The sequence below is a fragment of the Mustela nigripes genome, chromosome 10, assembly GCF_022355385.1.
Source record: "Mustela nigripes isolate SB6536 chromosome 10, MUSNIG.SB6536, whole genome shotgun sequence".
Lineage (NCBI taxonomy): Eukaryota > Metazoa > Chordata > Mammalia > Carnivora > Mustelidae > Mustela > Mustela nigripes.
The window spans coordinates 40,971,231-40,980,610 of NC_081566.1; positions in this window are offsets into that span (position 1 = coordinate 40,971,231).

Sequence of the window (9,380 nt, forward strand, 5' to 3'; positions counted from 1 at the left end):
CGGGGGGGCCGCCCCCCCCCCAGGGCAGCCTGTTCTCCAGCTTCTGCGCCTGAGGCCCGTAATGTTTCCTTCTAACCTGCCCCTCTCTACCTCCAGCTCCCCTTTCCATCCACTTTAACAAAAAAACACAACATCTTCCAGGAGCCAATGTGTTGGACCTTCAGGAGCGAACTGGGGTGCACGGTACAGGGTTAGAAGAGAGTGCCTTCTTTCTGGAGAACCAGAAAAAGGAAGACGAAAGGAATTGCTATTTTTGAAAGCTCTGGGCTGGATCCTCCACCTACAACATTTACTCTTTGTAAAACCCTGAAACGTAGTTCCAATTATTTCCATTTAACATGGACGGTAAACTGAGGGTCGAAGAGGTGAACTGAGATTTTAACACAAGCCCAGCATCGGGAGTGAAGGAAAGGTTGCCTAGGGGAGAGGATGAATGAGTAGATAAGTCACCTGGGAAGCAAAGCCTGCCCCAGGGCCAACAGCAATCATGGTTGTCAGCAGAAACCCTCCCCCCCCCCCCCCCCCCCATTCCCTGCCACCTCCTCAGAGAAATAGACTGACTGAGATTCTCTGGGCTTCTCCCGGCAAAGACAACTCTCCACCATTCTCCTTTCTCTTGCTGCTCCCATCAGTGGCAGACGAGGGCATCAGTAGAGATGCTTGAAGCCTGTACGACAACCCCCGCTGTCTAAAGCAGCCTTCTGTGCCCGCTGGGGAGCTCTCTCGGAAGACCCCCCGCTCGGGAAGGTCTGCTCCTGGAGTCTGGAGTGGGACATCACCTAACTTTCTGCAACAGGCCCTCCTCACCCTGTTTGTTCTTTTCCAGAACCAGCTTCCGTATGAACCAAGCCCGCGAGGTATAGAGGTGAGTGAGACCTTCCTTTATTTTCTTTCTTTCTCTGTGTTCTTGCCTAGTTTGCTCTGACTTGGGCCCTGGTGCGTATGATGTTGCTGGAGGCCCAGCGCCCCCACAACCCCGCACCCACGCCTGACACATTGTGGATATTTGGTCAGATTAGCTACCCTGCCTGGAGTTGCCAGCTGCCGGACATGGCCTCTCGCCTCCTCAGGAGGGAGAATGGGGGGGCAGCGGTGGGGGCAGGAGGGAAGCAGGAGGAGGCCCTTAGCTGGCAGGCCTGGTCTCTCGTCGGTGGGCTGCAGGAGAGGTGTCAGCATCGCCTGCGACTGAGATTTGACGCGAACCAGTGCCACTCTTCGGCGGAAGAAGATCTGAAAGGTGAGGTGCTGGAAGATGTTCTTGTCTAGTCTTGATGTTGTTCTTAGAGACCCAGGTTAGCGCCCCCAGCCGGGGAGCCCCTCGGAGTCTCGGAGCGGTGTGGGGGTGTCACTGGGAGGCATTTTAAGGGAGTGGGAAAGGCGACTGGGGTTCAAACCCGAAGCTGATCTTTCAATGAGCGCCCTCTCCTCTGCCAAGGGGTGGGGGGGCTCTCCGCTTAGAGACCGGAGCAGGAGGGCAGGGCGGAGAGCACCAGCTGCTTGTGGGTAAAGGGGGTTCAGCTTCTGTCGCTCCGCCTGGTACAGAGGGCCTCCTCTGGAAAGCCCTGCCCCCTTCTGCGTTATTCTCCCACTTTTGGGGAGCACGGGGGTTCACCTCCCCTGGTGCCAGTGTGTGTGTGTGTATCCGGGAGGGCGGTGGGTGCAGACTGCGTGATTGGTGCTGCCGGACCCCTCTCCTTCCCCCCAAAACCTTCTTCAGACTGCCGTCTGCACCCCAGTGGAGGGTCAGACACAGTCTTTTCGACTCCAGAAGCCCCAGTCCCTCCCAGGCCGAGTGGGGCGTGGGTGAGGAATGCAAGGGGACACTGCAGAGCTATTAAGAGACCTCTAGCATCTGGGACTTGAGTGGGCTTGGCTGCCAGGTTTGGGGAATCTTGAGCGCTGCTGAGAGGGCCCTGGGCATTCAAAGGGTAACAGCAGCACCAACCCGGGCCAAGGAGCCCAGCGGCTTGAACTCACTTCCATGTTGTGTTTTGTGGCTCAGAGAGGTCCCTTGGCCCTGGTCCCCTAGGGTCATGGCCTCAAGGGCAGCAGGCAGCTCATCGGAGGTTGGTGACAAGGGGCCTGCTGGACCTCGGCATCCTCTGGGGGTCAGAGCAGGGCGTGGACGGAGGGCGGGCGCTGTCCCTCCTACTTGGCCGTCTGAGAATGTAGCCTTTTCCTGGTGAGCTCGTAGCACCTGAGACTGTTCTCTTCCCGCCACACACAGACTGCTCCGTCCACCCAGGCCTTCCAGGATCTTCATGCAAAGTAAGAATCCTAGAGCTATCAGCAGAGGAGGCCTGGGTACCCATCCAGAGTGCTGCCCCCTCCTTCCCTACAATCCACATCCAGCCCCATCTCCCCTCCTGGCCTCTGCCTCTCTGGAGACTCTCCCTAAGGAAAGCAGTGCCCCTTAGGGGCTTGGAGATCAGCAGAGGAGGAGGCACAAGGGGTGAGCGGGGCTTTGTTCATTAGCTAAAAGCAAATCCTGCCGGTGAGAAGTGCATTACAGCGGGCTGGGCAGCGACCTCCACAGCACCCACCGGCCTGCCCCTTGCTATTGTCTCTGAAGTGGGAGCTCGTCTCACCCTTCTGTGAGCGACGATGGACACTGCTGTGTGGGCAGAGGCTCGGTGCTAATAGAAGCCTGTTGCTTTTGCTGGTAACTGCCGGCCACCTGAGATGGGTATGTGGGGAGCTCTGGGCACATTTGCTGCTTGCCAAGGGGGATGCTGCTGTGGGACCGTGTGTTCCAAGAAGCAGCAAGCCCGTGAGTGCGTCAGGAACCGCATGGATCACATACGCCTGTGCCCTCTGGCCCGACCACTGGCCCGGGAGGCTGACTTCAACCACGTGCAGAGAAGCATGTCTGCATTGTGCTTCAGAGGACAGCGGAGGCAAGCTGCCTTGATCCCTGTCATTTTAGAGGAGTCAGCTAGCCGGACGTATGTACACCAGTGACTTGACACATGAAGGCTGCTTCCGTATCCATGCATGCATGTGTTTCATCAGGTGACGGTCACGTGGTACACAGCGGCCATCCTCACATGTACATTTCAGGCTCTTTGGTGCATCCCAGGTATTGTGCAGTCACCACACTCTGGTCTCAAAGATTTTTTTTCACCCATTAAGTAATCACTCCCCACTCTCCGCTCCTCCCATTCCCTGGCATCCTCGACTCTGCTTTCTATCTCTGTGGATTTGCCTATTCTGAATATTTCATATAGAAGAAATGATACAATGTGTGATTCTCTGTCTGGTTTTCATGTAGCATCACATCCTGGCGGCTCATCTGTGTTGTAGGGCCGGTTGGGAGTTCGTTTCTTTTTATGGCTGAATAATGTTGTGCTGTATGGCTATACCACATTTTGTCTATCTGTCCATCTGCTGGGAGACCCTGGGGTTGTTTCCACCTTTTAGCCATTGTGAATAGCTGTGAACATTTGTGAATGAGTATTTGTTTGAGTGCCTGTGTTCAATTCTTTGGAGAAAATCCCTAGGGGTGGAATTCCTGGGTCATACGGTAACTGTGTTTCACTTTTTAAGGAAATACATTTTTATCTGACCCTTACAGCCTCCCTGTGTGCTAGACAGGGTTGATATTAGAGAGAATGCTTACCAAGCATCCAACTCATTACCCTGCACATAATATGGACTCAGTACATTTTTAAAAAAAATATTTTATTAATTTACTTGACGCAGAGGAAGAGAACACAAGCAGGAGGAACAGCAGGCAGAGAGAGAGGGAGAAGCAGGCTCCCCATAGAGCAGGGAGCCTGACGTGGGACTCGATCCCAGCACCCCAGGTCCATGACCTGAGCCAAAGGCAGATGCCCTACTGACTGAGCCACCCAGGCGCCCCTGTGCTTGGTAAATTTAAAAATGTTATTATCAGATGTTGATACCGAGGCTCAGAGAGTGGAAGTGATTTGCTCAAGCATACTAAAAGTCGTAGAATCAGAGCAAAACCGAGGGCTTCCGGTTTTAAGTCTAGAGAGCGCATGTCCTGCAGTAGATTTCAGGAACTCATGCTATAGTTTTTGCCCTGAAAACAACCCCAGGAGTCTGAATTTCCCCATGGGCTTAGGGGACCTGCCGCATCCTGACCCAAGAAGAGATAGGACAACTGAGGAGAGAGCACTTCTAGTCGGCTGTCCCAACCCACAGCCCACCGCACTGCTCTGCCCTCTCCCTGGGCCAGAGCCATGCGGTGGCAGCTGTGACAGCAGGTGGAGAGTGGCGCTGATTGTACCCGACAGGCGGCTGAGCTGTCACTTCCCCTGAGCTCCCACTGTCCCTGCCGAGCCCCTCATTGTCCTGCCCTGCGGCCCATCTGCCAAAGCAGCTGCATTGAGCCTCCACCTCGGGCAGCCCCGGGGGAGCTTGCGACCCAGACTTGTCCACAACAGAAAGATCCATCTGCTTGTCTCTTCCCATCTGGGAGTTCAAGTGAACATCTCATGTCCGCATCTGTGTTAACTCACTACCGTCCCACAGGGACTTGACCGGCCCCCTTGCTTCAGAGGACTTCATTGACTTTCCAGAAGTCAGGCAAGGGAGTAACAGCTCAAGTTCCTGCCCTGCTCTGGGATACCAAGAATAGGAACCCAGGAGAAGAGAGAGGTTACAGACTCAGGCAGGAAGGATCCAAGGAGCCATGTGGTTTACCCCTGCCTCGGGGCAAGATTAGGCCCAAATTCCAGGGATCAGACTGACTCCCACCATGAGAGCAGACACGTACGTCTCTGACAGGAGGTGGGAGGGAGAAGCGCAGACGCCTGTCCTGGGGGACTTGGTAATTGTTTTGTTTCTTTAACCCATCTACAGTCCCAGCCCTGAGATCCTGCCCTTTTGCCCTCCCTCCCCCACTTCTTGCTAAAAAGTCTGTGGTTTGACTGCTTCAAAAACGTGGACACCACTCCCAGATTTTGTGGTTCTGAAAATGTCAAGACCAGTTGGGAGCTTTTTTTTTTTTTTTTTTTTTTTTTTTCCCTCCTCTGGAATGAAGGATGGAGAAGAGCCCCAGAGAGGCATAGTTTTAGGGAAATTGTGAGCCTTAGGGGAAAAGTCTAGAGGACTTCCCTAAGAACAGAGAGGCTTCTGAGTTTTTATGATAGCTCCATTGATTCTGAAGGACCCAAATGTCAGAAGAGAATGAGTGGTCTCGTGTAAGGAACACTGGCTTGGGTGACCCGGGGGAGGAGGGAAGGAAAAGAGGTTGGCAGGGGGCTCCTGGGAGGGGGAGATGTTCTCATCCTTGACCTAGATGGTGGTTATATGGGAGTTGCTTTCCTCAAGGTTTCCATTTGTATTTTGTGCATTTTTATAGATGTGCATTATAACACTTTAAAATAAAGAAGTTTAAAGAGAAAGAATCCGGCCTCAGGGTCAGAATATCTGGCTTCTGTCTTGGCTCTTCTGCTTATCTGTTATGACGTCACAGGGTGATCAATTTCATCTCTCTGGTCCTCAGTCTCCGCATCTATAAAATGGGGTCAACAGATCAAAACGCTCAGGAAGGCTGTGAGGACAGACTTGAGATGTTGGATGTTTTTGGTGCCTTATAAACTGTAATAAACTGTAAAGCATGATTTTGTGTAAAATATTGTTTTGGTTTAGGAAGAGCCAGATCAAGGCAGATATCCCCAGGAAAGCAGGGGCTGCTAATGGAAACGGGGCCAAGGAAAGGTCAGTGACCGTGCTCTGGATTTGGGTGAAGGTTGGGGTGCTAGTTTCCTAAGGCTGCTGGTACATATTACCAAAAGTGCGGTGGCTTAAAACGACAGAGATTTATTCTTCCACAGTTTCTAGAGGCCTGAAATCCAAAATCAAAGTATCAGAGGGACCACGCTTCCTTTGAAGACTCCAGAGAAGGATCCTTCCCCGCCTCTCCCTACTTTCTGGTGGCCCCCAGCATTCCTTGGCACTCCTTGGCTTAGAATTTATCACTCCTATCTCTGCCTCCAACTTTCCGTGGTCTCCTTCTTTGTGTGTCTCTGTCATAGGCTTTAGGACTCACTCGAGTCCAATGACTTCATTCTAACTTAGTTATATGTGCAAAGATCCTATTTCCAAATAAGTTCATGTTCACGGGCCATAGGGGTTAGGACCTCAACATATGTTTTTGAGGAACACAGTTCAACTCACTGCAGAGGTATTCTGGGTGGAGAGAGAGAGAATCTGGACCCAGGCCCCATATCCACCATTTTGTGGCTTTGAGTGTTGGCTTCTCCAGTCTAAAGGAGAAAGGAAGTAGGAAATGAGAATTGATTGAATGCCTTGTAATGTGCTATAAGGGCATGGTGAGGTTGATGGTGTCATCCCTACTTTGCAGAGGAGGTGGAGGCTGGAGAAAGACATGAAGGTTACTTAACCCCACTGTAATAAGAAAGGTTTCCAGGAATATGAGAGGGGATGGAGTGTGTGTTGACCCCTTTGGGGTTCAAATGCAATACAGTCAAAGTCTTATGATTTCATAAAATACCAGAGAGTTGATTCCTGTCCCCTAGTGAATTAAAGGATAGGAGATTAAAAAAATAAACTGCCGTTGAAACCAGAAACCAGGACTCACACTGCCTTGTGGAAAAGATGAAGTGTGCTAGATCCAAGACAGGATGCACAGCGATGTACCTCCCTCTGGGCAGGGGCCCATGGCAGCGGCCAGGGCTCAGAGCCCTGCTTTGGTTATGTCACACGGACACCAGGAACAGGACAGAGTCAAATCTCTACAGAGGTCCCTCGCTCCAGCCCTGAAGTGTTCTGACCCTTGAGAGCTATGACATCGGTTCCCATCTTGGTGTTTAGTGTTGCTATTGGATTATCTGTGGGTGGTCAGCCTGTCCATGTGTCCCCCTCCGACTGAGAGATCCACAGAGACCATCTGGGAAGCCTTCAGCCCAGCCCACTATTTAGGCACCTTCTAAATGCAAGCACTGTGCTCAGGGTGTAGAAGAGAGATGGGTTTTCCCCACTGGAAGGAATCGGCCCTATTTCCGGGAGACATTTCCTCTCTCCAACCCACTGGCCAGCTCCGTCCCTGGGGCCCAGCTCCCCAGCAGGTGAGAATTGATCTCTTGCTCTGACCCTTTCCTGGGGCCACTGTTGGAGCTGCCAACCATTCTGGTCAGAGCCCCAGGTGCAGGGGAAAGGAAAAAAGCAGTGATGTTTACTCATCTAACAACTCTGAATAGAACCTTTCAGAAGGCCTTTGGGCCAGGCAGCCTGCAGAAATTGCCGCTCGGTACACCAACAGCCTCGGAGAAGCTGTCCATGGCAGCAGCTCCCTTCCAACAGATCGTTCTCCAGGGAAGGCTAGCGATGTCCCGGTCTTTGCTCCCCACTGCTCTGGTTGCATTGGACGGGCCCAAAGGAGCCACAGCTGGATTTGGAATTCCAGAGGGCCTCTTGGATCAGTGGCTCCCGAAGTTAGATCTGTCTCAGAATCACCTAGGACAGGGCTTTTCCGACTTCTCTGTGCGTCAGTATCAGCTGGAGGGTTGTTAACACCAGATTGCGGGGGTGGTTGGTGGGGGCGCCTGAGTGGCTCAGTCAGTCAGGCATCGGGTTCTTGATTTCGGTTCAGGTCATGATCTCAGGGTTGTGAGACAGAGCCCCATGGTGGGCTCTAAGCTCAGCAGAGAGTCTGCTTGTCTCCCTCTCCCTCTGCCTCTCCCCCTACTGTCTCTCTCTCTCTTTCTCTGAAATAAATAAATCTTTGGGGATGAAAAAAAACAGGATTATGTGGTCCCATCTCCCGCATCTCTAATTTAATGAGTCTGGGGCAGAGGGAGAATTTGCATTAATAAGAAGTTTCCAGGTGTTGATGGCAGCGGTCTGCAGAGTAAGGACACCTGTCTAGAGCCAGGGTCTCAGGCCCTGGAAGGCAGGGGATTCTTAGAATAGAGCAGGGCCCAGGAATCTGCCTGTTTAAGAGGCTTGCAGGTAAGGTGAGGCACAAGGATTAGGAAACCCATGCTTTAGATCTGCATTGTTATATTGGACCCCCAATGACACAATCAGGGATGCTGAGGAGATGGGTTTTGAACCCAGTTACAGCAAGGACAGTGACATAGAGAGAGACATCGCTGTCCTTGGCAGCAAGAGGATAAAAGGCCTGTGAAATGAGAGTTCATTGCTGAGAGCCAGCTGGGGCCCTCCGAGGTAAGTGACCATCAGGTGCTTTGCTTTTTTAATGGGGTCAACCTCGGATAAAGCTGGTGGTCCTGCTTATATGCTGGGACTTTGCTCAGCCTGATTAAGGGGTGCTACCCCCTTCCCTTGCCTTTGAGTTCAGAACCAGATAAGACTCCTATATCTTCTTTCTCCCCATGGTTCCCCTCTTCCTGCAATGGCTGATGTCAATTTCCCTCTGAGATTAGGAGGGAAAGGAGCTGGACTCCTTATTAGCTGCTTGGAGCATCTTACCCTATCTGGGGCTTGGCCCGGCAAACTCCCACAGGACAGGGAGACAGAAAAGAGCCACGCTCTGCCCCTGGCATGGCTCAGGCACTTGCTAGGGGAGCCCACCATGGGGACCTGCAGGGGTCTATACTGGCAGGCAGAACATAGAGGGGATACAGCAGGTGATGGGCCAGGGACCCTTAGACCTGGGGGTACCAAGGCAAAAGGACCAGGTTGTCCCTGCAGGTGGGGCACAGGAGACATGGGCTACACAGATAGATGAGGAAGTCATGGCAGCCCATTCGGTTGAGGGGCTTTAGCTGCTTTTAGGACTCTAGGTCTTGAGGAAGAAATGGAAAAAGCAGAGAGGATAAATTGGTGTCTGCTCCCGTGCTAGGTCTAGTGGACGGTGGTCACTAACTGGAGTGCTGGGCCAAGGGAGATGTGAGCTCTGGGTTCAGCAGAAAAAGTAGGCAAGAGTGGTGTGCTTGACCAACAACGGCTACCATGGGGGCCTCGGGGCAACATGGCATCTCTGGGCAGGAACACACAGCTCTGTGTAGACTGGTGGAGAGGGGGGTGCCTGGGTGGCTCAGGAGGTGAAGTGTCTGCCTTCAGCTCAGGTCATGATCCCAGGGTCCAGGTATTTAGCCCCATATCTGGCTCCCTGCTCAGCAAGGGGCCTGCTTCTCCCTCTCCCTCCACCTCTCCTCCAGTTGTGTGTGTGCTCTCTCTCTCTCTCTCTCTCTCTCTCTCAAATAAATAAAATCTTTTTTAAAAAATGCGCTGATGGTGGGGCGCCTGGGTGGCTCAGTGGGTTAAAGCCTCTGCCTTCAGCTCAGGTCATGATCTCAGGGTCTTGGGATCGAGCCCCACATCAGGCTCTCTGCTCAGCAGGGAATCTGCTTCCTCCTCTCTCTCTGCCTGCCTTTCTGCCTACTTGTCATCTCTGTCTGTCAAATAAATAAATAAAATCTTAA